The following is a 24984-nucleotide window of genomic DNA, read 5'->3' on the forward strand; positions in this document are numbered from 1 at the left end:
AGTTCATGTTGTATACTTTTTTTACAGGCAAATAATATTTGGGAGCTAAAGTGTCAATAATTTTCATGGGTAAATAATTACGGTGTGTGTTTTTCTTCTAACCCTTTTATTTTGAACAAACCTCAAAGTGGTCTTGAAGGGTTGCTCTTTCTTCGTACGAAAGACTGATTGAGGATGAAGTCTCTGGATGAGTGCTCTTGCAGAGTGGGGACTAGGTTCCCTGCAGGGTTGAGACTGTGGTCTCATGAGACATTAGAAAGATCCTGGTAAAACACTGAAGGCAAAACTAGACTTCCTCTGCATTTTGCTTACAGCTAGTCCTGTACTGAGATAATAGAAGGGTGACCCTCTGAACCTTCTCTTCCTGCCTAAGCTGTGCTTTCCCATGGCACAGGATCCTCGCAGAGGCTGGGGAGGGGTGCTTCAGTAGCCACCCCACCAGTGTGAACTGGTCACCATGCCATTTTATAACATCTCTTTGAGGGGAAGGAAGCCCTGAGTTACATGTTTTTAGAGCACAGCCTCTCTGCAAAGCTTCAGGCTTCCTATAATACATGGTATTTTAGTCTATAAATTTGCAAGCAAAAATCAGAAACTATTAGTTCAAGTATACTTTTTGTAGACATGAGAAATTGAATATTTTCAGGGCAACTCTTTTACTGCATCTTTAATTCGATGACAGATTTGCCCAGAATGAAGCAAAACACCAAGCAGTAAGAAATGAAAACTGTCCAGTCCTAAGAAAACCCTGCTCTTATTTGTATAACCAAGATATCAGGGCCCAGTCCATCTTTTATTTAAGGCCCCCGAATACTTAGGTGATTTAAATTCAGTAATCTTTGAGAAAATAGGATTGGTCATGTACTCATTCAAAATATTTGTCTAGTACCCTCCTATGTGCCAGGTTCTAAACCCCAGGGATACATGGCTCTCATGTGAGATAAACAGATGCTATACAAATAAACAAGTAATATTTAATAAGTCAGATGCTGAAGTTGCTATAAAGAAAACTTAAATAGGGTATAAGGAGTGTGTGTGTGTAGTAATGGGGTCTTGCTTCATTGAAGGCCTCAAGAGTAGTGTAACATTTGAGCATATATGAGGTAGGTGAAGGAGCAAGTCTTTCAGCTATCTGGAGGAAGACTGTAGCAGAAATGGTAAATGCAAAGGCCCTGAGGTAGAGTGGTGGTGTGTTGAGAATTAACAGGGACGTAGCAGTCTGGATCAGTGGTAAAGAATCTGCCTGCCAATGCAGGAGACCCGAGTTCGATTCCTGGGTCAGGAATATCCGCTGGAGAAGGAAATGGCAACCCACTCCAGTATTCTTGCCTGGGAAATTCCTATAGACAGAGGAGCCTGGCCCTGAAAGAGACCTGACTCAGCGACTAAAAAACAACAACAACCAGTCTCTGACAACTCAGATGGGACTCTTCTGCTCTGACTGAGACAGGATCCTCAGGCTGGGCTTCCTCAGTGACTTCCTGGGACGGCCAAAGTCCATCCTGTGACTCCCTCCCTTCTCTAGGGGCAAAGGAACTCCTTTAAAGAGGGTGGGGAAAGGCAAACAAGCTACACCCAAGCTGGAGAGGGTGGGAAGCCAATATTATTTACATATTTAAATACTCCCTTCACAACCCATAAAATGCAAATCATTTCAATTGAGCATTTAAATCTTTTTCACTGGTAGGGATTTCAGGCATTTCAGGCTTTATGCCAATTATTGCATCATCTTAAAAGAGAAGCTTTTAAATTAATTAAGCCCATTACACTTGAATATCTGATTCTTGCCAATACATAATTTAAAGTCTTCACTTCAAAATAATTTGGTAAAGATTAGTAACCCTATCAAAATGGCCTAAACTAGGCACCTGGAGAAACATTACACAGTCTCTAAATAGGAGCCAAATGAAGGACTTCACTGTAGCCCCAGGAAGGCAAGTCTGCAATGCGGTCTGGCCTCAGTCTTAGAGATTCTGATTCAGTGAGTCTGTAGAGGGCTCAGTATTCTCAGTATTCGTTTTTCAGACAAGTGATTTTCTGCATGTGGGATTTTAATTCCTCCAGTCAGGAATCAACGGTATCCCCTGCAGTGGAAGCACAGAATCTTAACAACTGGATTGCCAGGAAGATTCCTGAACAAGTGATTCTCTTAGTGAGCTAAGTTTGAGAGCCACTGCTTTGGAGTAAAGTCAGTATGGGTTCTATGTAGTACAGAAGAACAGAGTGGGCCATTAGTCTGGTGTGGCTCAGATGACAAGGGGACAATCATTGCACTTTATTTTATTCAGTTGTATCAGTTAAGAAAGGCTCGGCTATGCTGCAGTAGCAAATAACCCCCAAATCTCAGTGGATTAATGATCTAAAGTCTATTTCTTGCTCTTAAACTCCAGGGTCAGTATTTTGATGGGTGGCTCTTTTTCAAGCGGTGCACACTGGTGACTTTGATCCAATCAGACTGTCCCCTGGGGCTTCCTCAAGAGATTCCTGCAGAGACAGTTGAAGAGAGTATCCATTTTTGTGGGTCATTTTAGGGACCAGGCTTGGAACTGCCCGGCCATTCTATCCGCATTCCATTAATAGAACTTGACTCCTAGATGCAAGGGGCCAGAAAAGGTAGCTTATGTGCCAGGAGTCAATAGAATATTTGTGTTACCTATGCCAACACACATAACACTGGGTCTGCAGCCATAATCCATAGTCCTCTCCTCAATGCAATTTGCTGCAGGTTCCAGTGTTTTTCCACCCAGGTCTTCTGTATATTCTAATACATTATCCAGATTATTGACTTCTCCACCCTCCATACTAGTATGATGTAGCATGAGAAGGAACCCAACCAGTTCAACCAAATCCCACTGAGATATAATTGCACAAGGGACCTCCCCCTCCCAATGCCAAACACCCCAGAAATCATTTCTGTCTTAGAGTAGGAATCCCATCCCAGGGACAGCACAGTTTCTTTCCTTTCTTTACCAAAGATTCTCTAAAAATCCATCATTTTTACAAGGCTACTTGCTTTTTGGCAGTGGGGATGTTTATAGGCCAGAGCAGACATCCTGTAGGAGTGGATGATTCTAAGTATGTGTTTGTGAGTTGAGGCTTTCTAGACAGTCTAAAAATACAGACAGGCAAGATAGGAATCCTAGGAGGGGCACATTCAAGGGCAGAGATGGTGTGCCTCTATGGTATGACAACTCATAAGTACTCAGTATGAACTGAGGCATTAAACGATGCCACTGCCTGCAATGGCACAGATTTTGGTTTCTCAAAGGGCAGTTTGAACCAGAAGCATCAGGATCACCTGGGACCTTTTCAGAAATGCACATTCTCAGGCCCTACCCAAGACCCATGGGATTACCATTCTGGGCACAGAGGGCAGCATTCCGTGTTCTGACAGCCCCCCAAGTGCTCAATATGCACATTAGTGTTTGAGAATCACTGGCATAGATTTTATTAATACCTGATTACATTTTATTAATATCTAGATCTAAGTATTAATAGTAATTAAGGAGTCTAAATGAGAATTTTTTTTTTCCTGTGGGAGAAAGAGATGGACATAAGCCTCTTAGGATGTTTGTTAGGGAAACTGTTACTCTTAGATTAGATGCCTGCTGGTAGCTCAGATGGTAAAGAATCTGCCTGCAATGCAGGAGACCTGGATTCAATCCCTGGGTCAGGAAGATCCCCTGAAGAAGGGAATGACAATCCACACCAGTATTCTTACCTGGAGAATCTCATGGATAGAGTAGCCTGGCCGGCTGCAGTCCACAGTGTCGCAAAGAGTCGGACATCACTGAGCAATTAACACATACTTCTTTTGTATGTCTGCCTTAAGTACTCTGTAGGGAGAATCAATAAGGTAGCTTTAGCTTGAGACAATTCAAGTGCCTAAGATTACCCATTACTTTTTCACATACATGACATAATCAAGCAGAAGAAACAGGCTAACAAGTTTTAAAGGCATTTTAAAAGCAAAGATTGATTCAAAATGCCTCTGTAGTTTTCCTCTTGATTTTACTGATTCCTTTTGGCTGCTCTCCCCTTTGTCGATCTGAAACTCTGGTCCTGATGACTTTTAGGACCCTGAAATGGGTAATCCTGTTTATTGGAAAATTCCCAGTTTTCCTCCTCTCTTGCCATCCTAGGTGAACAGTATTAACAAGTTAAACTCAGGGGAACCCTAGGACGTGATTATGGACCTCAGTCATTGTGATGTCTGCAGGATGGGGGAGAGGAAGCTCGGGAACACAGTGGACCCTACCCTGCAGGACTTTGGGAATTGCTTTCAGGCACAGGTTCCTGATATCAGCAAAATTTTCTTCTTTTTTATACAATCAGTGGAAGCAGATTTAAAATAAAAACTCCTGACCTCCTGGCCCTTCTGCTAGCATCAACTAATGAATGAATCAAAACTCAAAATAAGCTCCTTCCAAATTGGCCTTCTGGCATGTTAGAGAACTGTCATCTGCTCCCCTAAACCCTTAAAATGTCACTGACCTTGGCTATTTTTATTTGCTACAACTGAAGTTGCCAAATAAAATACAGGATACTCAGTTAAATTTAAATTTCAGAAAGAAAAAAACTAACATTTTGGTCTAAGTATGTTCCATAACCAGTAAGTATGAAATATTCGAATAAGTTGACTGCTTGAATGTGTGACCTTTTGAATTTTAGGTAAATGACTAATTTTTTCTAGTGTGAATATATCCTGCAATGCATACTTAGTTATGAGACATACTTATACTAAGGAATTAATTTATATGAAATGTAAGTAGTCTACCTGGGCATCCAGAAGTATTATTTGTTAAATATTTTTTATTAAACACCACTCTTGTAACTTATGGCAAAGAAATACTTGGAGGCCACGAAGATGTCCAGGGCTTCTTACTAATCTCCAGACCTAGCCCCAAGTCAGCAGAGGCATTTTGCCTTTGGATTCTTTGTTTATTAAGCCCTTGTTTCTTTGTCATTGCCACTCTAGTTTTGGACAGCCTCTCATTTCTCCTCTCTTGGTGTTCATCTTCCTGGCCTCTGCCTTGTTTGCAGAGAAAGGCTGTCCTATTACTAGAAACAGTATCAGCCGATCTGAGTTCTTCCCTTTAACCAACTAGTCTTGCCTTGAAGATTGAGTTAAACTTTCCATTTTGGAGCTCGGTGCTATCCGGATTGTTGTGGGTCAGATGCCTGGTGTTTCTGAAAGCTTGGCTAACTCCAGTTCTCTTGTATGATTATTATCTTTGGTGAATCACAGAAACTAACTCTCAAACTGAGTCTTTGTGTGGGTGGAGGTACTGAGTCTTTGTGTAGGTGAAGGTGACCATCTCATTACCATCAATTAGATGAATAGAACACCTGACTCCCACCAGCTTTGGTTTTAATGTGAGAACCAGTGTAGATAGTGTCAGATACAAATCTCGGAACGGGACTCTCGGCCTGAAAGCAGAGACCTGGCAGCAGCCATATACAATCGTTTGTTCTTTCTGTCCTAGATTCCAGTTGATGCTTCTCTCTAGAGACTTTTTACGCTTGCTTAGTTCTCTGTGAAGTCAGCTGGAACATAGAACACTGAGGAAGCCTGGAAGAATGAGAGACTCCAACCCAATTTGAATGTCCCCACAGCTCAGTTACTCCAAGAATTCAAGCCTTAAAGGTGTACCACCTCGAAGTCACTAGAGCATCACCCAAAGTCCTCCCAACATAGGGATTGTAGACTATTGCTGAAATTATCTTTTTTCCATTCCTCTCCTTTCCTTTCACTTTATGTGATGGGGAATTTCAAGTGTATGAAAACTATAGTGTTGATTTATTTTATTTGGACACGAGCCTTTGTTATTTGGGTGGAGTTCTGCCTGGGAGTGATCAGCTGTCACTGCCAGTGGCCACTGGCATCACGTTGTGGAATTAGGCAGGGTGGTGTTTTGCTTTTTAGTTTTTAAATGGCATTGGATGGTTGCAAGATGGATGGTAGTCTAATTTTTGTTTTCCATGGAGGGGTCCTGGTTTTGGTTACACTGAAATCAAATTAGATTCAGTTCAGTTCAGTTCCCTTCAGTCGCTCAGTCATGTCCGACTCTTTGCGACCCCATGAATCGCAGCACGCCAGGCCTCTCTGTCCATCACCAACTCCCGGAGTTCACTCAAACTCATGTCCATTGAGTCGGTGATGCCATCCAGCCATCTCATCCTCTGTTGTCCCCCTCTCCTCCTGCCCCCAATCTCTCCCAGCATCAGAGCCTTTTCCAATGAGTCAACTCTTCACATGAGGTGGCCAAAGTACTGGAGTTTCAGCTTTAGCATCAGTCCTTCCAAAGAACATCCAGGACTGATCTCCTTTATTAGAATGGACTGGTTGAATCTCCTTGCAGTCCAAGGGACTCCCAAGAGTCTTCTCCAATACCACAGTTCAAAAGCATCAATTCTTCGGTGCTCAGCCTTCTTCAACAGTCCAACTCTCACATCCATATATGACCACTGGAAAAAACCATAGCCTTGACTAGATGGACCTTTGTTGGCAAAGTAATGTCTTTGCTTTTTAATATGCTATCTAGGTTGGTCATAACTTTCCTTCCAAGGAGTAAGCGTCTTTTAATTTCATGGCTGCAATCACCATCTGCAGTGATTTTGGAGCCCCCAAAAATAAAGTCTGAGACTGTTTCCACTGTTTCCCCATCTATTTCCCATGAAGTGATGGGACCAGATGCCATGATCTTAGTTTTCTGAATGTTGAGCTTTAAGCCAACTTTTTCACTCTCCTCTTTCACTTTCATCAAGAGGCTTTTTAGTTCCTCTTCATTTTCTGCCATAAGGGTGGTGTCATCTGCATATCTGAGGTTATTGATATTTCTCCCGGCAATCTTAATTCCAGCTTGTGCTTCTTCCAGTCCAGCGTTTCTCATGATGTACTCTGCATAGAAGTTAAATAAGCAGGGTGACAATATACAGCCTTGACGTACTCCTTTTCCTATTTGGAACCAGTCTGTTGTTCCATGTCTAGTTCTAACTTTTGCTTCCTGACCTGCATATAGATTTCTCAAGAGGCATGTTAGGTGGTCTGGTATTCCCATCTCTTTCAGAATTTTCCACAGTTGATTGTGATCCACACAGTCAAAGGCTTTGGCATAGTCAATAAAGCAGAAGTAGATGTTTTTCTGGAACTCTCTTGCTTTTTCCATGATCCAGCGGATGTTGGCAATTTGATTTCTGATGGTTCCTCTGCCTTTTCTAAAACCAGCTTGAACATCAGGAAGTTCACGGTTCACATATTGCTGAAGCCTGGCTTGGAGAATTTTGAGCATTACTTTACTAGCGTGTGAGATGAGTGCAATTGTGCAGTAGTTTCAGCATTCTTTGGCATTGCCTTTCTTTGGGATTGGAATGAAAACTGACCTTTTCCAGATTAGATTAGATACATTTAAAAAAGGGCTTTGCTGGTAGCTCAGATGGTAAAGAATCTGCCTGCAGTGCAGGAGACCTGGTTTTGATCCCTTGGTTGGAAAGATGCCCTAGAGAAGGGAGTGGCAACCCACTCCAGTATTGCCTGGAGAATTCAAATGGACTGAAGAACCTGGTGGACTACAGTCCATGGGGTCACAAAGATTTGGACAGGACTGAGTGACTAACACACACTAAAAAGAAAATTTGCCCTCGCAATCTGTTGATAGTGCACTCAGTCTTTGATATGAGTCATAAACTGGATAGAGATATCATTAGAGGTTCAATGCTCCTTTTGCTTTAAATAACAGCTTATAAAGAACAGAGTGTGAGAACACAGAGATAGTGGGGTAGTGGCAGGTTTTCTCATTGCTACTTGATTTTGGGGGCGGGTAGCAACTACACACTGTTTTCAGAGTTTTCAACCTGATGATACTGAAATTATTTCATATCTTTTCAAATCCCATCCCACCCCTCAGACCATGTTCAGTCCTCCAATCTATGCTTTTGTAATTTCTTGCAAGTGTAATGAATATATTGGACCGGAAATCCCTGAGGGCAGAGTTGATGTCCATCTAATTGACTTTGGAATCACTGGTGGCCAGCGCTGACCTGGAACACAAGTGCTCAACTGAAAGACGAATGAATTAGACTTTAGAGCTGACTGAAGCTGGAACTTGGTCTGTATGCAAATTACTTATTTGTTGGGTTAAGAGACCCATTTTGTACTCCTGCCTCCCATGTGACTTCTGACTATCTTTACCCACTGAAAGAGTGTTCACATGGCATATAAAAAAAACTTTCATAAGTAAGATATTGGGGAAATAAATCTCATGTACTAAAACAGAGGTTGGCAAGCTTCTTTTTGTAAAGAGCCAAAAGTAAGTATTTTAGGCTTTTTGGGAATTGGGTTTTTGTCACACCTACTCAGTTACTGCCCTTGTAACATGAGAGCAGCCTTAGATAATAGGCAGAGGAATGAGCATGGCTGTTTTCCCGTCAGACTGCATCTACGGACATAAATGTGAATTTCATATAGCTTTCACATGTCACAAAATATTATCCTTTAAGGAAAAATTTCCCAAATGTTTAACAATGTGAAGTCATTTTAAACTCACTGGCTAGTACAAAAAACAGGTGGTTTTGTACAAAAAAACAGACTGGATCTGATCTTGCCTGCTGGCCACAGTTGGGTATGTCCTGCACTAAAGTAAAATAACTAGTACCAAAGTAAAAAAGTTTTTGTTGGGAAAAAAATGGCATTTTTGCTCTATAGCTTTCTTATGTAGCTAACCGCTGAAATAAAAGACAAAGGAGCTTTTTTTGGTACCACTTCTTTTTAAGTATGCATTCATGCTTGCCTCTGTGTCCACATAGGTCTGTGGTAGAAGGACCCAGTTTTCAGATTGCGTTTGGTATATTTTCTGAGCCACTTGGGATGGTGAAAGGGAATTGTAGAAAATACAGTACGATCCCAGTTTTTTTTTAAGCACATTATACAAAAATGTATTTTATATATGCTTGTAAACAGTTCTGGAAGGTATTTAGTAAATGATAATGGGTTATTGGTGAGAATTGAGAGTGCAAGTGATGAAGGGGCAGTACTTGACTTTTTTCTGAATTATTTACTTGAAAATAAGAATGATCCTTGTATGAGTTGTGGAATTAAAAGTAAGTGTTTGATTTTTATAAACATATGAAAAAGTAAACGCCACCTGCTTCTGTGAATCTGCAAATACAGTTCATCTGTGATTTTAATGACATTGCAATCTTTTCATATTCATCCTTCTGGAAATACTTTTGGGAAGACCCTTCATCTATGAGAGAATTGATAGATAGTAAGTGTTTAGATTCTGTGGGAGCAAGCATGTCTTCTCAGGGGATGCTAGTAATTAAAATAACATGAAAGTACAGTAAAATCCCACAATCTACTATACTGTGGGTCCAGTGCATACACTCGGTTTCATAACACATTTCTCACTAACACACAAAAGACCTTGAAAGCAGGTGGTGTCTTGGTCCCCTGATACCAATGTGTTTCAATAAGGTTCCACTAGATTTTCAAAGTCTTTGGTTAAATTGGAACTGACATTTTTGGTAATTAGCCAGGTTTGGAAGCTTGAAACAGGTAAAATTGAATTACAGTGGGTTCCAAATTATGTTTATTTTCAAAATGATGGCTCTGAAGAATATTTGGTTCCATTTGCCGGTTATTTCCTATCTTGCTACTTCTCCCTTTCTTTCCCTGCTGGTTGTGTTAATCTGGTAATCTGAAATCTTTTTGTCTGCCCGTATGTAATGTGATAGGATGTTTTCCTGTGGTCCATCTGTCTCCTACAGGAGGTGAAAGTGCTTTTCAGAAATGGCTTGAGTTGATGTTATTAATCTTTATAAGCAGAGAAATTCCTTGAATAATTAAATAGCCAAATGGCAAGAGGGGGGCTTGGATGAAAATAATATTTTCTGTCAGCTTTAAAAATCACAGCAGGGCCAGGCTTTCATCCATGTAACTCAAATATCAAAATACTGGATGTTTATTCTCTTTTATACAGGTTTTTCTATTTTGTACCACCTAAAGGTAATGTGGAAACATTTAGAAAATATGCATTTACTTTTTTTCTTCTGTTAAAATAAAAAAGCACACAATGAACTAGCCAGCAGAAAGAAAGCCTTTCTTTTACCCTGAAGCAACAGATGCTGCCTTTGACCTTGGGATTTAAGGGCAAATCTATTCTTGTTTACATGTCTTGAATTTCTTGGATTTGTCAGTATGAAGGCAGCAGTTGGGAATGAGTGGTTTTGAAAGTATATGAATGATTTTTAAAAAAAAAAATTAGTCTGCACAGCTGTTGTTAAAGAAATGGTTGTTTTCTTCTCTCCTTCTATTTCACTACAGTACAGTTTTAAAAATTATTTTTATTGTTTTGTTTTCTTTCCTGATTTTAATTGGAATGATCCTAGTTACAAGGGTCACAGCCTCTGGTCTTGTTTCTGATACCTTGCTTCCTGGTGAAGCTGCCTGTAGAGTCTGACATGTAATTTGGTCCTCCATGTTGGACAAAGACATACAGCCAGTCCTGTTTAGGCAAACCAACAATAATGAGAAAATTAATAACCAAATATGTTTCTTCTCTCTAACACAACCTCTTTAAAATGCCATTTGCTTGCCCTATCTTTTGGAAAGTTATTTACAAAGGTGACAAAAGCCTTTAAAAAATGTGAGGACCAGGTAAAATTACTCGGTGTGGTGTCCGCCCACTTGGGATTAATATTATTTCATTGGAAGACTACTAACAAGTTTCTTGTTGTTCAAATCAAAACCAATAGATATGCATTAAGTATTTTTGCTTCATTTTTCATGAATCACACATTTGAGAAGGAAATCTTGATGATAAGAAACTCTTACCTTTGAACCACAAAGAAATAGTGACTATATCCTTTCAGATAGTACTGACATCAGAAATACTTTTTCCCTGTAAGTGTCATAAAACTTAATCATACCTCTTGTCTCATTACATTTTCAACCTGAGGAAGTTGATGGTGATATAGGTAAATCAATTTCTTTGTTTCCCTTAATATATAATTTTACTGAATTTTTATCATCTTCTGGATTTAACTCTTTATTTGTGGATCTTTAAAGTCCCTTGGGCTTCCCTGATAGCTCAGTTGGTAAAGAACCAGGAAGGTCTGCAATGCAGGAGACCCCTATTTCATTCTTGGGTTGGGAAGATCCGCTGGAGAAAGGATAGGCTAAACTCCAGTATTCCTGGTCTTCCCTGGTGGCTCAGCTGGTAAAGAATCCACCTGCGATGCAATGACCTGCCCTTCTTCAGGGGATCTACCCCATCCAGGGATTGAATCAATATCTCCTGAGTTCCATCCCTGGGTTGGGAGGATCCCTTGGAGAAGGGAAAGGCTGCCCACTCCAGTATTCTGGTCTAGAGAATTCCATGGACTATATAGTCCATGGGGTTGCAAAGAGTCGGACACGACTGAGTGACTTTCACTTTCAAAATCCTTAATAGCAGTTTATATGATTCTATTACTAACTCTATAGACAAAAGACAAGACACATTAGAATGTCATCATGGATATTTAACTAGTAAGTTAAAATCAGAACACCTTTGTTCTGTTTAGCACTGCCTGCTAATTATAGAACAGGTAAGCTACTCAGGTATAATAGGCCAATGTGGAAGAAGGCAAGGGGCTCATCGAAGGCCCCCTTTCCTTTGTCTTGATCAGTAATGCGTGTGTATGTGCTAAATCGTTTAAGTCATGTCCAACTCTTTGTGATTGTATGGACCATAATTCACCAGGCTCCTCTGTCCATGGGATTCTGTAGGCAAAGATACTGGAGTGGGTTGACATGCCCTTCTCCAGGGGATCTACCCCATCCAGGGCTTGAACCAATGTCTCTTATGTCTCCTGCATTGGCAGACAGGTTCTGTACCACTGGTTCCACCTGGGAAGCCCTGATCAGTAAAAAGAGAAGAAATATACCAAGGAGGTCAACTTCTTCTGGGAATGAGGTTCTTTTGCAGGCACTGGCCATCAAATACTGAGTATACTTCATGACTGTCCTTTCCGATGCTTTCAGAGTCATTTTATTAAGCATCTCAGGATCTCTCCAAATTCCTGTAAGAATAAATGTTTGAAATTTCAGTAGAAACCTACTTTCCTGGTAAGCAGACACTTAAGACATCCTGCCTTCTTAAGTTGATGCTTCTGGAAGACATCACTGGAATATATATTAGAGTAGTTAGCACATCATGATCATGTGTGTGTGTGCTAAGTCATGTCTGACTCTTTGCCACCCTATGGACTGTAGCCTGACAGGCTCCTCTGTCCATGGGATTCCCAGGCAAGAATACTGGAGTGGCCTGCCATTTCCTCTTTCATGAGATCCTCCCTACCCAGGGATCAAATATACAACAAGGTGATTATAACCTTCTGGAGAATTTCTTGATGATCTTTTTTTAGGGCATTTTCCTTGTTAACTTCTGGTACCTTAAAAAGGTCCCAATGCTTTTCATTGACTCTATTGAGAAACTAAAGCTTTGAAGAGGTTTTAAGAAACTTGATTCTTTAATCAAATATTCAGAAATCCATTTTATTGGTTCAGGAATCCAGGATGGACACTTAGAATTTGTTTATCCAAGCAACTAATTACTTAGTCAGCCGACCAACTAGCCAACCAACCAACCAACCAACCAAGTTCGCTGAATTATCTTGCCTTAGAACTCTGTCCTAAAATCTTCCCAAAACTTTTTATCAACAATTCCAAGAAAGGATGGTAAAGGTGTCTTTTATAAACTATAACAGTTAAACTTGTAAATTTGTCAGTAATGGGAAGAACATTATCTGTCATATTAACATGTCTTTATGCTAATTTTTTTCTAGACTATGGTTAGAGATCAACTGTGGGGAATTTCTGCCCAAGTGACAACATTTTCTAAAAAATTACAGAATGTTGTCCATTCTATAATTCTATAAAATTCTAAAGTAAATAAGGATAAAGTATTCCTCAAGATAGAATTTATTTCCTTTTATTTTTACCTGTATTTTTTTAACATAATGAGTCTAGTATAAATATTCTTTTACACTCGTATTATTGATATATTTGTAGGTAGAGTGTTAATTTTTGCAGTCTACTGGAATGAAATATATTGCATAAATGCTTGAACTAAGATGTCTTAATTTGAGAATTTATAAAAGAAGCCTAGTGCATTTTAGAAGTTGGTTTTTCAGTTGTTTTTTTTAAATCTTTTAGCAAAAGGATACAGTCCATAGGCCATGTGAGAAAATGCGGTTTAAAAATAATTATCTTTGAAAGGTTATTCTCGGTCTGTCTTAGTTTAAGTACATGGTTAGGAGTTTTAAGAGAATGGGTTAGTACAGGAAATTTACAATATTTCCTAATAGGAACTAAACTATACATAAAATGGGAATTGATTTTTAAAAATTTTTGCTTTGGATTTCTCTAAAACTTTCTATGCCCACCTAAACTGATCCTTTCTAAACAGAAATTTAGGAACATTAGTACCTAAAAATCTATATTTTGGAAAATGACATCTTGGACTTAGTATTTAGGATGTATGTGTTTTGCATATGTTTAAATTATCCTTGTGTTTTGACTGGACATTAAATGATTGAGATACTCATAGTAAGTAATTACACAGATTGTCTTACAAGATTGGAGTACAGTGGCTAACCTGTTTCCAAAGGTATCTTAGTCCTTTCATAAGACTAGGTTTAGGCCAAACCAAGTAGTAGGAAAAAGCATAGGTTTCATTAATAGATTAAGACAGATGTAGCTCAAACCTAAGCCTCTTGTTAATTAGCTATTTAACTTTGTGCAAGGTATTTAAGTGCCCTTAAGCTCAGGAATTATATACTTTCCAAGTGTTAGGCACTGTACTAGGAATAAGCAAGCACCCTTTCTTTTCTTTGGAAGATTACTGTTCAGTGGGAGAGGTAACCTCACTCATATGTGTAACTTTAATATATGTAGTGGGTGTGCTTAAGGTTGAGACCCTCCTGCCTGGCAGCTTATGTTAATTGGACGCCTATGTGCTCGCACAGTGCTAGGACTTAAGTACCAGCATGAGACATAACACAGTCCTGACTGTGCTGGTGTCTTATAGCCTAAATAACAAGAGATGACTGTCAATGAGTAATTCTGGGGCCTACCTGGTAGGGTTTGTGAGGCTGAAATAAATTTTCTTTCTTCTTCATGTCACTTCCACTCTGCTCACAAGGCCCTCCCCATGCACCCAGTGTCCCATTTACCTAACCAGAACTTGCTGGCGGGGGCAGATTCCCTGTGGGTAGCTATTTATCTCGATTAACAGTTCCATATCATGAATTCCTTTATAAGGTGAGTGAATGGTTGAATACTTCTCTCTAAGAATGTTTGTATTGTTTTCAAAGACCTCTGGAGGCATCAAGAACATAAATAAATATCTCTTCATTTGGCAGAGTTTCTGCCACTGAACAGATCTCCTTGGATAACTGGGGTATCTCCTTCAGGCCCCACTCTAATGGGGCCTGGCTACTCTCCAGATGTCAGTGGGGTCCTTGATGCTTCATGGAGATAACAACAGATGGTAACCCTGCTACGTCCTCAGATGTGAGCGTTATTGGCCTGTGGGCTTGCCAAGCCCAAATGCAGGAAAAAGAAAAAGAAATTAGCCTTGATTCAGAAGTTGGAATGCTTTGCTATAGGTGAAATGATTTATTTCTTTGATAGATAGTCCATCTTCCCCCGGCTTTCAGTTCCAGGTTATTGTCCTGAGAAAAGGTTTAGGAACTGTGCATCCATGCGTGCATGCTAAGTCAGTTCAGTCCTGTCTGACTCTTTGTGACCTTGTGGGCTGCAGCTTGCCAGGCTCTGTCTGTCCGTGGGATTTTCCAGGCAAGAATGCTGGAGTGGGTTGCCATGCCCTGCTGCAGGGCATCTTCCTGACCCAGGGATTGAACCTACATCTCTTACATCTCCTGCATTGGTAGGTGGGTTCTTTACCCACTAGTGTCACCTGGGAAGCCCTTAAGAAGTATGCTGCTGCTGCTGCTGCTGCTAAGTCGCGTCAGTCGTGTCCGACTCTGTGCGACCCCATAGGCGGCAGCCCACCAGGCTCCTCCCCCCCGCCCCCAGCCCCGTCCCTGGGATTCTCCAGGCAAGAACACTGGAGTGGGTTGCCATTTCCTTCTCCAATGCATGAAAGTGAAAAGTGAAAGTGAAGTTGCTCAGTCGTGTCCGACTCTAGCGACCCCATGGACTACAGCCTACCAGGCTCCTCCATCCATGGGATTTTCCAGGCAAAAGTACTGGAGTGGGCTGCCATTGCCTTCTCCGCTTAAGAAGTATGACATCATCCTATTAAGTACTTCTCAGATATAATCTTTTAATTATGCTATATAATTAATTATATAATGTATATAATAAAATGGCATATATGATGTGATAATAACTATAAAATGTAATCACTTGTGTATAATTCTTGTTTCTTTAGGCAAATAAATACATAGTAGATGCACAGTTAAATATAAAATACTCCTTGTAGTAATATAAGAACTATCACTTAAGAGGATAAAGAAGGAACATGAACATGAATCGTTTCTATATATTTTTTCCTTTTATTTTTAATTTTATATTTTTAAAACTAAAAAAAGTTTTATTTTTTTCCTTCTGAAGCACAGGTAGGATTGCATCATCTTCCTTCTCAACAAAGATCAGTGGCATCTTACTGCATTCAGACCAGTCTGTGCTCAAAGTCCTCTATGAGCTGCTTTTCATCCTAAGTATTTTCACATTTTTTAGGTACCCTTTGCTCCAGCTTAATTGGCCTATTAACTGTTCCCCCCAAAAACTGTAGATTAACTGCTTTATACCTGTTTGCTCATACTGTTTGGTCAGCAGAGAATACCTTTTATTCCTTACCTATTTATGAGCTCCTACTAATCCCACAAGACTGAGTTCAATCTTTCTTGAAATCTTCTACCATCCTACTAATCAGAATCAATTATTTCTTCCTTTCTGTTCCTCACTGTGGATCTGTTGTGTGTATCACTATTACATGCATAGGCCTTTGTCATTCCTGCTTGTATTTAATCAATTCATTCACTCATCCATCCATCCATTTATTCAAAAATTATTTCTTAAATGCTTAGTGGCACTCTACAAGGAGATGGGAATGTAATGGGAAGCAGAAAACAGATATGGTGCCTGTGCTCTGGGAGCTTACAGTCTTCAGCCAGGGATGGGCAGAAAGGGTACAGTGAAACCCACAGAGCTAAAACCATAACTGCCAATACGAGCAAGGGAGATAGAGAGATCTGTAAATCTCTGTCTCTCTAGGCTGTAACCTCCTTAACATTAGTGATAGCCTCTTGCTTGGCGGAAAAGGTGGTAAGATAACCCAACTGTGACCCTACAGTGGGGGTACATGCTCTCTGTTGTGGTTGAATTGTGTCTCCCCAAAAGATGTGTGAAAGTTCTAACCCCCCAGTATCTATGATCCAGTATGTGCTTAGTCGCTCAATCATGTCCGACTCTTTGCAACCCCATGGACTGTAGCCCACCAGGCTCCTCTGTCCATGGGGATGCTCCAGGCGTGAATACTGGAGTGGGTTGCCATGCCCTCCTCCAGGGGATCTTCCCAACCCAGGGATCAAACCCATGTCTCCAGCACTGCAGGTGGATTCTTTACATCTGAGTCACCAGGGAAGCCCATAATACAATATAGCTGCTATCCAATAAGAAGAGGAGAAAAGACACAGATATAGAAGAGAATGCTATGTGAAGACAGGAGGGAGGGAGAGATTGGAGTGGGGAGTTTACAAGTCACAGAATGCAGCACCCACCCAAATGTGGAGGAGAGACAAGAATCAGATTCTCCCTCAGAGCCTCCAGAAGGAGCCAGCTCTGGTGACACATGGGTTTTGTACTCCATCCTCCAGAACTGTGAGAGAATAAAGTTCTGTTGTTTTAGACCACCCAGTTTGTGGTAAGTTGTTATAGCAGCCCTAGGAAGTGACTGTCCTGTCCCAGAGGGAAGTTCATAGGAACTAGGGCCCAGTGTTTTCATGTTTGTATAAATGAATGAATTGTGATGAATGATTGATTGAATGAATAGATTCTTGTCTTTATTCTCCTCAATGTTGAAAGACCAGGGTGAGTTCAGGATATTTTTTCTGTTCTGCCTCTCTTTTAAGAGTGAAAAAATGTGGATATCCAGTTAGCAACATCATTATCAGTTAAGGAAAGTGAAAGTGTTAGTTGCTCAGTCCTGTCCGACTCTGTGACCCCATGGACTATAGCCTGCTAGGCTCCTCTGTCCATGGGATTCTCCAGGCAAGAATATTGGAGTGAGTTGCCATTCCCTTCTCCAGGGGACCTTCCCAATTCAGGGATCAAACCCAGGTCTCCTGCATTGCAGGCAGATTCTTTACCATCTGAGCCACCAGGGAAACAGAGGCTGAACTGAATTACTTACTTGCCCACAAGGCTCTGTCTTTAGACATAAAGCTGTGTTTTTGGTCACTGTGGCTACTGAGGGGGTTTCAAAAAGCCAAAATCACTAAATGTTGAAATAATAACCCTTTCCCTTCTCCCTCTGAAGTAGAATCTTAGTCCTTATATCTCCAACCGTGGTTCCCCAGGCATTTTGTGTTTATCACTCTGGTTGAATGGCTCACTTTAAGATAAAGCAGCAATTACACTTCTTTTTTTGGTTGTTGTTAATGGGGTTGTTAGAATTTGTGTTCCATTTTATATGTTCAGAACACTTTACATTTGTTATTTGTTATTTTTTAGTTGTTATTTTTTCATAGTCCTCAGGAATTCATGATGCTTTTTATTTTTGTTTGGGAAGGAAAAATAATGAAAGAATGAAGATGTGTAGTGACCATTGAAAGCTATACTAATCAGAAGTTCATTCATCTGAGGTGCTGCCCCACCTTCTTGGCCTGTAGGCCCTTCAGCTCCTTCCGCCTCCTGAATATTCTCACTCTTGATCTATCACACCACCAAACTCTGTAAAGCTTCTATGACCTCTTTCAGTCTCTCACATCTCCATTTCACTTTATTATATGAAGTTTTGGCTGTGCATTTTCCTAAGTAGATTTTGAGTCTTGGAAGGACAGGTAACCCGACTCCCAGTGGGCATGTAGGAACCATCTCTTGAGAGTGATCAAATAAAGAAGTCAGTGAATGAATGAAGTTCCCAGAGCTGACTTAGGCCAGGAATCCCCTGACTTTTAGCAACGATTTCCCTTTTTATATGTCTAAGACCATAACCGTGAAACTCTGCAGTGAGTCCATATGCAGATTCCAGAGGGGCAGGAACCAGATAGCTGTGCCAGCTTGAGGAACCTCCAGGTCAGCCTTTAGCTCGGCATGGATCTCCTAGTCTTGTTATTGACGAAGAATTAGGTCAACTCTTTTCACATGCTCAGTGGCTGTTAAGACCACTTCTCAGATGTGCCAGCCAAAGATCACAGGGTCATAGCCAGATGGGACAGGCCAGGTCAGTTGCTTTAGCTCTTCACACAGAGCGATAAGGCTGGAGTTGAGATTCTCCTGATCTGGAAATCTCTGATGCCTAGAGCCTACAGGCTGCACTGAGGGATGAGGTTGTCATCTGACTCCAGCAGCAGGGAACACAGCAATCCCTCACCCTGGAGAGTGTGGCTCTTAGGGTGAGGGATCTGCTCCTTGTGTACATGTATTTTTCCTCATTGTTGAAATGTTGAAATGAAATCTTTTTTCTCCCACTTCTCCCTGAAGCCAGAACCCTGCTTTGAGGAACATGGCCACGTATTTGTTATTTATTTCATAATACATTAACCTTTTATTATTATTAGTGAACTTTACACTACTGGAAGTATTTTTACTCTCTTATTTTACTTTCTAGGATTGATAGGTAAAGAAAACAGCAGTAAGCTGTGCCTGGGACCTTCTCTGCCATTCAGCCTACATGTCCTTTGTCAAGTCAGCTAATCTTGACACATTTTTTTTTTTTTAACTTTTTGTTTTACATCGGAGTATAGCTGATTAAATGGCAACCCACTCCAGTACTCTTGCCTGGAGAATCCCATGGATGGAGGAGCCTGGTAGGCTACATACAGTTCATGGGGTCGCGAAGAGTCGGACACGACTGAGCGACTTCACTTTCACTTTTCACTTTCATGCATTGGAGAAGGAAATGGTAACCCACTCCAGTATTCTTGCCTGGAGAATCCCAGGGACAGAGGAGCCTGGTGGGCTGCCGTCTATGGGGTCGCACAGAGTCGGACACGACTGAAGCGACTTAGCAGTAGCAGCATAGCTGATTTAACAATGTTGTGATAATTTCAGGTGCACAGCAGAACGACTCCCATACATATATATGTGTCCACTCTCCCCCAAACTCCCCTCCATCCAGCTGCCAACATAACACTGACAGAGTTCCCACATATATACAATGGAGTATCTCCGCATGGGCTTCCCAGGTGGCTCAATGGTAAAATATTCGCCTGCCAAGCTGGAGGATTGGAGACCTAGGCTTGATCCCTGGGTCAGGATGATCCCCTGGAGGAGAAAATGGCAAGCCACTTCAGTATTCTTGCCTAGGAAACCCCATGGACAGAGGAACCTGGCAGGCTATAGTCCATGAGGTCCTATAGAGTTAGACACGACTTAGCGACTAAAATCACTACCACCATCTCTCCACGTTTAAAAAATACATTTCTTTGACGCTGTCAGGTCTTGATTGCAGCATGTGGGGTGAGTTGCTCCACTGGGTGTGGGATCTTAGTTCCCCAATGAGGAACTGAACCCGCTTTCCCTGCAAGACAGATTCTTATCCACTGGACCACCTCTCTCCACATTTTTAATTCACAATTTTCCTAATCTTTAGAATGAGCAGGTTGAAGATCTTTAAATTCCCATGCAGCTCTGCTGTTCTCTGATTTTTAGCTATAATGTAATTCTAGCTTTTTTTGCCCCCTGAACTAAAATTTGGTAAACAGTACCACAAATAATGGCAAAGGTAAATTTGTCAAAATTGGACAAGCTGGAATCCTTGAAGGCAATATTCTTGTTTTGAATTTATAAACTAACTGCTGGTAAAAATCTCTTGAGTAGTTTCTAAACATTTGTATTTTTACTTCCTTCATTTTCAGAACACTGTCTTTGTTATTGCAAAGCGGTTGCCATGAAATGTAATTTCTTATTCTGTGTAGCATGCTGGGAGCATTCAGGATCCACATGGAGAAATGAAGCACACACAGATCTTGAGGGTCAGAAGTACATTTAATGACACTCTGTGGTCCGTACCCTCATCTTTAAGCATTAGTAATTGCCATGGATACTCACGGAAGTGCTCACATGGGAGCTGCTGGGTTTTGGCCATAAACCAGAATTCAGGAATATGCATCTTGTGAAAGCTGAAGTAGTTAATGTTGTCAGAGACACACAGGTGATGCTGTAGAATGAATGAACTGGGAATTGTGGCATTCCTGCTGAAAAAAAAAATTGGGGAAGTTTATTAAATTTCAACTCTATAGATGAAGAAGACTAGTAAGTTTATTGGATATAATTTAGAAATTTGAAAATTGGCAATAAAACAGGAAGGAGACCCCTGTTAAAAGATGAGTCCTGGCACAAAAGATTGAAAGCATTCAGTTGAGATTGTCTGACCCATTGGATACCTGCCAAGAACGGGGCGATTTGGGCACATATGTCTTAGGTGTTTTGTGCCTGTAGTAGTTAAATCTTCTGAATGACCTCTGTTTTGGGGGGTCCTGTCACAGAGCAGCTGTTCTGTATAGTCAAGCTACGCCTTCTAGTCTTTTTTTTTTAATTTGAAAATGGAAATATTTAAATTGCTATCTACATACAGTTACATAGATCTTTCTTACTAGAAAAATAACATTTTCTGATAATTTTGGATAAAGAAGAAAAATACAGAAGGAATGCACAATTGGTAACCCCACTATCCAGGTATAATCTATTAACCTTTTGATATATTTCCTTCCAGTCTTTTTTAAAAACATATTTTAAGTGTAGCACATTTCCTATGGTGCATATGTTTTAAAAATCAGACATGCCTTTTGATCTGGAGCAGCCTTTGGGGACAGCTGAGGGCATGCAGGTCACTGTGACGAAGCGCCTCTGCTCCCTCTTCCTTCCCCACGGCCCAGTGGGTGGCGGGTGGGCAGGCAGCTTCCTGAGGGAAGGGCTCAATTCATGTAGACTCCCGTCAACAATGTGTGGGCACCTTCCCTTGCCATCCTCTGGGGGAAGTCACATGTACTCTTGCGGGCTTTGGCACTTCCTGGTCTCTCATGTATCTTCAGTTGCTAAAATTTTTCCTGCCCTTCCAACCCAGCTATAAAAATAAATCTAGGTGGCTATGCTTTTGCTTATCTAAATTACAGCAAAGATGATGAGGAAAGAGCAAAATATAAATGGTAGATTTTGTTCTCTAAATTCCCTTATAAAGAAAAGGTATTATTGTTCTATTTAACAGAACATATTAAAATCGCAGGGAAAGCCAGGGGAGAAATGCTTGGAGAACCTTTGCAATCAGTATTTCTAGGTCAGCTGGTGTCAATAGTCTCATGTTTGGTTGTTTGTGTCAACTAAAAAAAAGCACGATGTGAGAGTTTTGAGTTAAGTTTTATTTGGGGCAAAATGAGGACTATGTCCTGGGAGACAGCCTCCCAGATAACAGTGAAGAACTGCTCTAAAGAGGTAGGTGGGAGGTCAGCATATATGTGATTTTGGTGAAGGGGTATATGTGCAGTCAGGCACACATTTTGGCAGAAGGTTGCTCTAGTCATGAGGAGCAGATGTCTCCATTAATGATTTTAATGCTTTTTCTAGGTATGAGGAGGTGCAAGAAATTGGGCTCATAGCATCTTCTCCTGAAAATATCTATCTGAAGGCCTGTCCTACCAGTTTTTCCCAGAGCATGGAGTACCACATTCCTAATCTCCATCCTGAACTCCTTTCAGGGTGTGTTGAAGGTCAGCCACTGCAGTGGCTGATGACTTCATTCTTGTAGAACCAGATGGCAAGTGACAACTTTTAGTTGGCACTGGGAAGATTCTTGATATTAAGAGATTGCTTCTAGAAGGCAGCCTAGTATAGAGGAAGCAACACAAGTCTTGGATTCAAATAGACCTGGAATCAAATGCTGGTTTCCCTTTACTTCTCTGTATGACTTTGAGCTTGTTATCTAACTATGATGAGCGTTGTTGTCTTCATCTATGGACCACGGATGGTGAGACATACTTCCCAGATGGTTAGGAGAACTGAGACGAAAATATGTGTGGTGTGCCTGGCACGTGTGTGTGTGTGCCTAGTTGATCAGTCGTGTCTGATTCTTTGCAACCCCGTGGACTGTAGCCCACCAGGCTCCTCTGTCCATGGGATTCTCCAGGCAAGAATACTGGAGTGGGTTGCCATTCCCTTCTCCAGGGGCTCTTCCTGACATAGGGGTCAAACTTGTGTGTCCTGCATTGGCAGGCAGATTCCTTCCCATTGAGCCAATGGGAAGCCCTTCTTAGTACATAGTAGGTGCTTACTTAGGGAATTGATTTCTTCTGTTTTCCCTAGAATTTTCTGGGAAGTTTGCAGAAGGAATACAGCTCATTTACAAGGCAGTGAATGATGATAATGTAACATAGATACCTTGCATAGAATATTAATTACAGAAAAGGATCTTATCATGTACTATGATCTGAGTTCTCCTTCTCTCATATTACAAAGATTTGAGTGAGAAAGTGCCTGAGTTGAAAAAAGTTTTCTCTGCTTTGCTGTCAGAACCTGCTTTTTTATTTGTGAATAAAGTTTGCAATGTATCTTTCTATTACATTCTCACCACTAACCCCCCTTCCAAAATTTTCATGTGAGTGGATATTGAGATTTGGGGGTCACTTTTTTGAGTTTAAAAGATATACGCCTCTGGGGAAACATCATGATGGTGGTTGGGTGGTATTGGGTAGAACCCATGTTTTATATGTGCCTGATATCTTCCTGGAAGAAAACAGAAAGGTAAATATTTGTGCTTTTTGCATGTGGCAGTCATTTTGAAGAGCGGCCTCAGCTTTCTCCCCTCAGCTTATCAACATATAAGATGAGGGACTAGTAGACTTTGTACTATAATGCTCGGAAAGGCAAGCCTTATTTAAATAATAGATATTAATATATAACCTGAGATTGCTTAATAATAGTATGGAACAGTAAAATGAATTGAGAAAAATTGTCATACAAAAAATGAAAGTAATTAAATGAAATTTCTTACTTTCCATCCTGGCAATTTATCTCACTTTTCTAAGCTCGATGCATTTCCTCTAATAAACTGAATTCCTTTAGGTATATTACATTTCCCTTGGTGAAGTAACTTTATTTTTATCATTAAATTCATCCTGCAAGTTGTAATATGGAAAGTCTGAAGCTCGATTCTGTCTTTAGAAGAGGTTTCCTTTGGAAGAAGTCCCACCTGCCTTGAGTCACATCTTGAGTGATGCTCAATATATCGTTGAACAGAAAGCTCAGACTTTATCCCTTGAGAAGAGGCATCAGTTTACAAGGAGTATTTATTAAACACCTATTCTACTAGATGGGGCAAGAGAACAGATGAAGTCAAACCCCTTTTCTTTCTTAGCCTTCTCTCAGCCTTCAGGAAGGTCAGAACCAGATTTAATGCACCACAAGTAATAATTGTGTGGCTTTGTTATTTTGCTCACTTGCTTCCCCTTTTCTTTCTCAGATTTTTTATTTCTAAATTTACAGTCCTATGTTCATTTATTGAGTTAGTCCTCAAACGTGTTTCCTATGCTATTTATAATGGAAAGAAAAAGAAAGGTCTCACAGTCATGGTAGTTGAAACCCGGTATGTAAACAAAAGCTGTAGTTCAGCAAGGCTGTATTCCATCAAACCCTGGCCTGCTGTCTGTGGAGCGGGAAGAAGCTGACCAGATAGAGGGTAGGGCTGTGCAAGGGAACCTTTTAGTTTGCCAGGCAGGGAGCTACAAGAAAGACATTCTAGGAGAGACAGTTAAGTGTATCTTTTGTGATAGATCACATTTAAAAAAAAACAGATCGTGAAATAATCATTAAAGAAGAGTCAAGAAGTAAAGGTGATCATTACAATGGGGAGAAGTTAAGTAATAGACAAGGAGATATGTGATTCAGAACCTCAGTGCATGACCATGTGGATGGCATTTCAGGAAAAGGATTTATTTGTGAAAACAGAAAGGAGGAACAGTGGACGGTGAATTAGCTGAAAGCCTTCTCTCCAAGAGGAGAAAAAGCAAAGAGTCCCAGGCAAGGAAAAAGCCAAACTATTAGGAAGAGCTGGAGATCCTTGGAATTCTACCACTTAAAGGAAAAAGTTAAAGGATGTTTACCTTTTTTTATTTTTAAACACCCAGCTGCTTGTGTGACACTGTGTTACAAAGTTATTATTTAGATTCTGAATGGAAGAGTTCTCTTAGTAAGACTTCTGCTGCTTGTAAAATTTCAGGATCCTTTTATACTCTTAAAAGTTATTGAGGACTCCAAAAACCTCTTTAAAAACATTTTTTTTGGGCTGTACTGCATCTTTGTTGCGGCATTCCAGCTCTTCACTGTGGTCATGGGCTCCCGAACTCTGTAGTTGTGGTAAGTGGGCTTAGCTGCCCCACCTATGTGGGATCTTAGTTCCCCGGCCAGGGATCAAATCCATGTCCACTGCATTGCAAGGAGGATTTTACCCACTGGACCACTTGAGAAGTCCCCCCAAATCTTTTGTTTATATGAGTTATAACTATCGATGCTTATTGTATTATCAAAAAATGGAAATTTATAAAATAAAATGAGAAGTTTTTAAAGTACAAGACTCTACAGGCACCTGTTTCATTAACAGCAGAGTGATGGTGTCATCTGGAGGGACGTCGCCTCTGAAAAACTCCATTGTACAATCATGGAGGAAGTGGGTAAAAAAAGACAAGTTATACCTTGGATGGTTTGGCTTCATGTACCTCCCCTCTCCCCTGCCCCGTAGGATCTGAGACCCTCACAGGTCC

The 24984-nt window shown here is 40.7% G+C and overlaps 1 protein-coding gene and 1 long non-coding RNA gene across 10 annotated transcripts in view; one reads left to right on the forward strand and one right to left on the reverse strand.

Annotated features, from left to right (window-relative positions):
• TNIK (TRAF2 and NCK interacting kinase) overlaps positions 1–24984 on the forward strand; it is a 400335-nt gene that overhangs the window by 123147 nt on the left and 252204 nt on the right. The window lies entirely within an intron of this gene.
• On the reverse strand, positions 2371–4046 carry LOC123334097. The gene is made up of 3 exons (XR_006551865.2): positions 3915–4046; positions 3722–3836; positions 2371–2484 (listed from the first exon to the last, which is right to left on the reverse strand). It is a non-coding gene; the product is annotated as an uncharacterized LOC123334097 (long non-coding RNA).

This window comes from Bubalus bubalis, chromosome 1 (genome assembly GCF_019923935.1).
Source record: "Bubalus bubalis isolate 160015118507 breed Murrah chromosome 1, NDDB_SH_1, whole genome shotgun sequence".
NCBI classification, from domain to species: domain Eukaryota; kingdom Metazoa; phylum Chordata; class Mammalia; order Artiodactyla; family Bovidae; genus Bubalus; species Bubalus bubalis.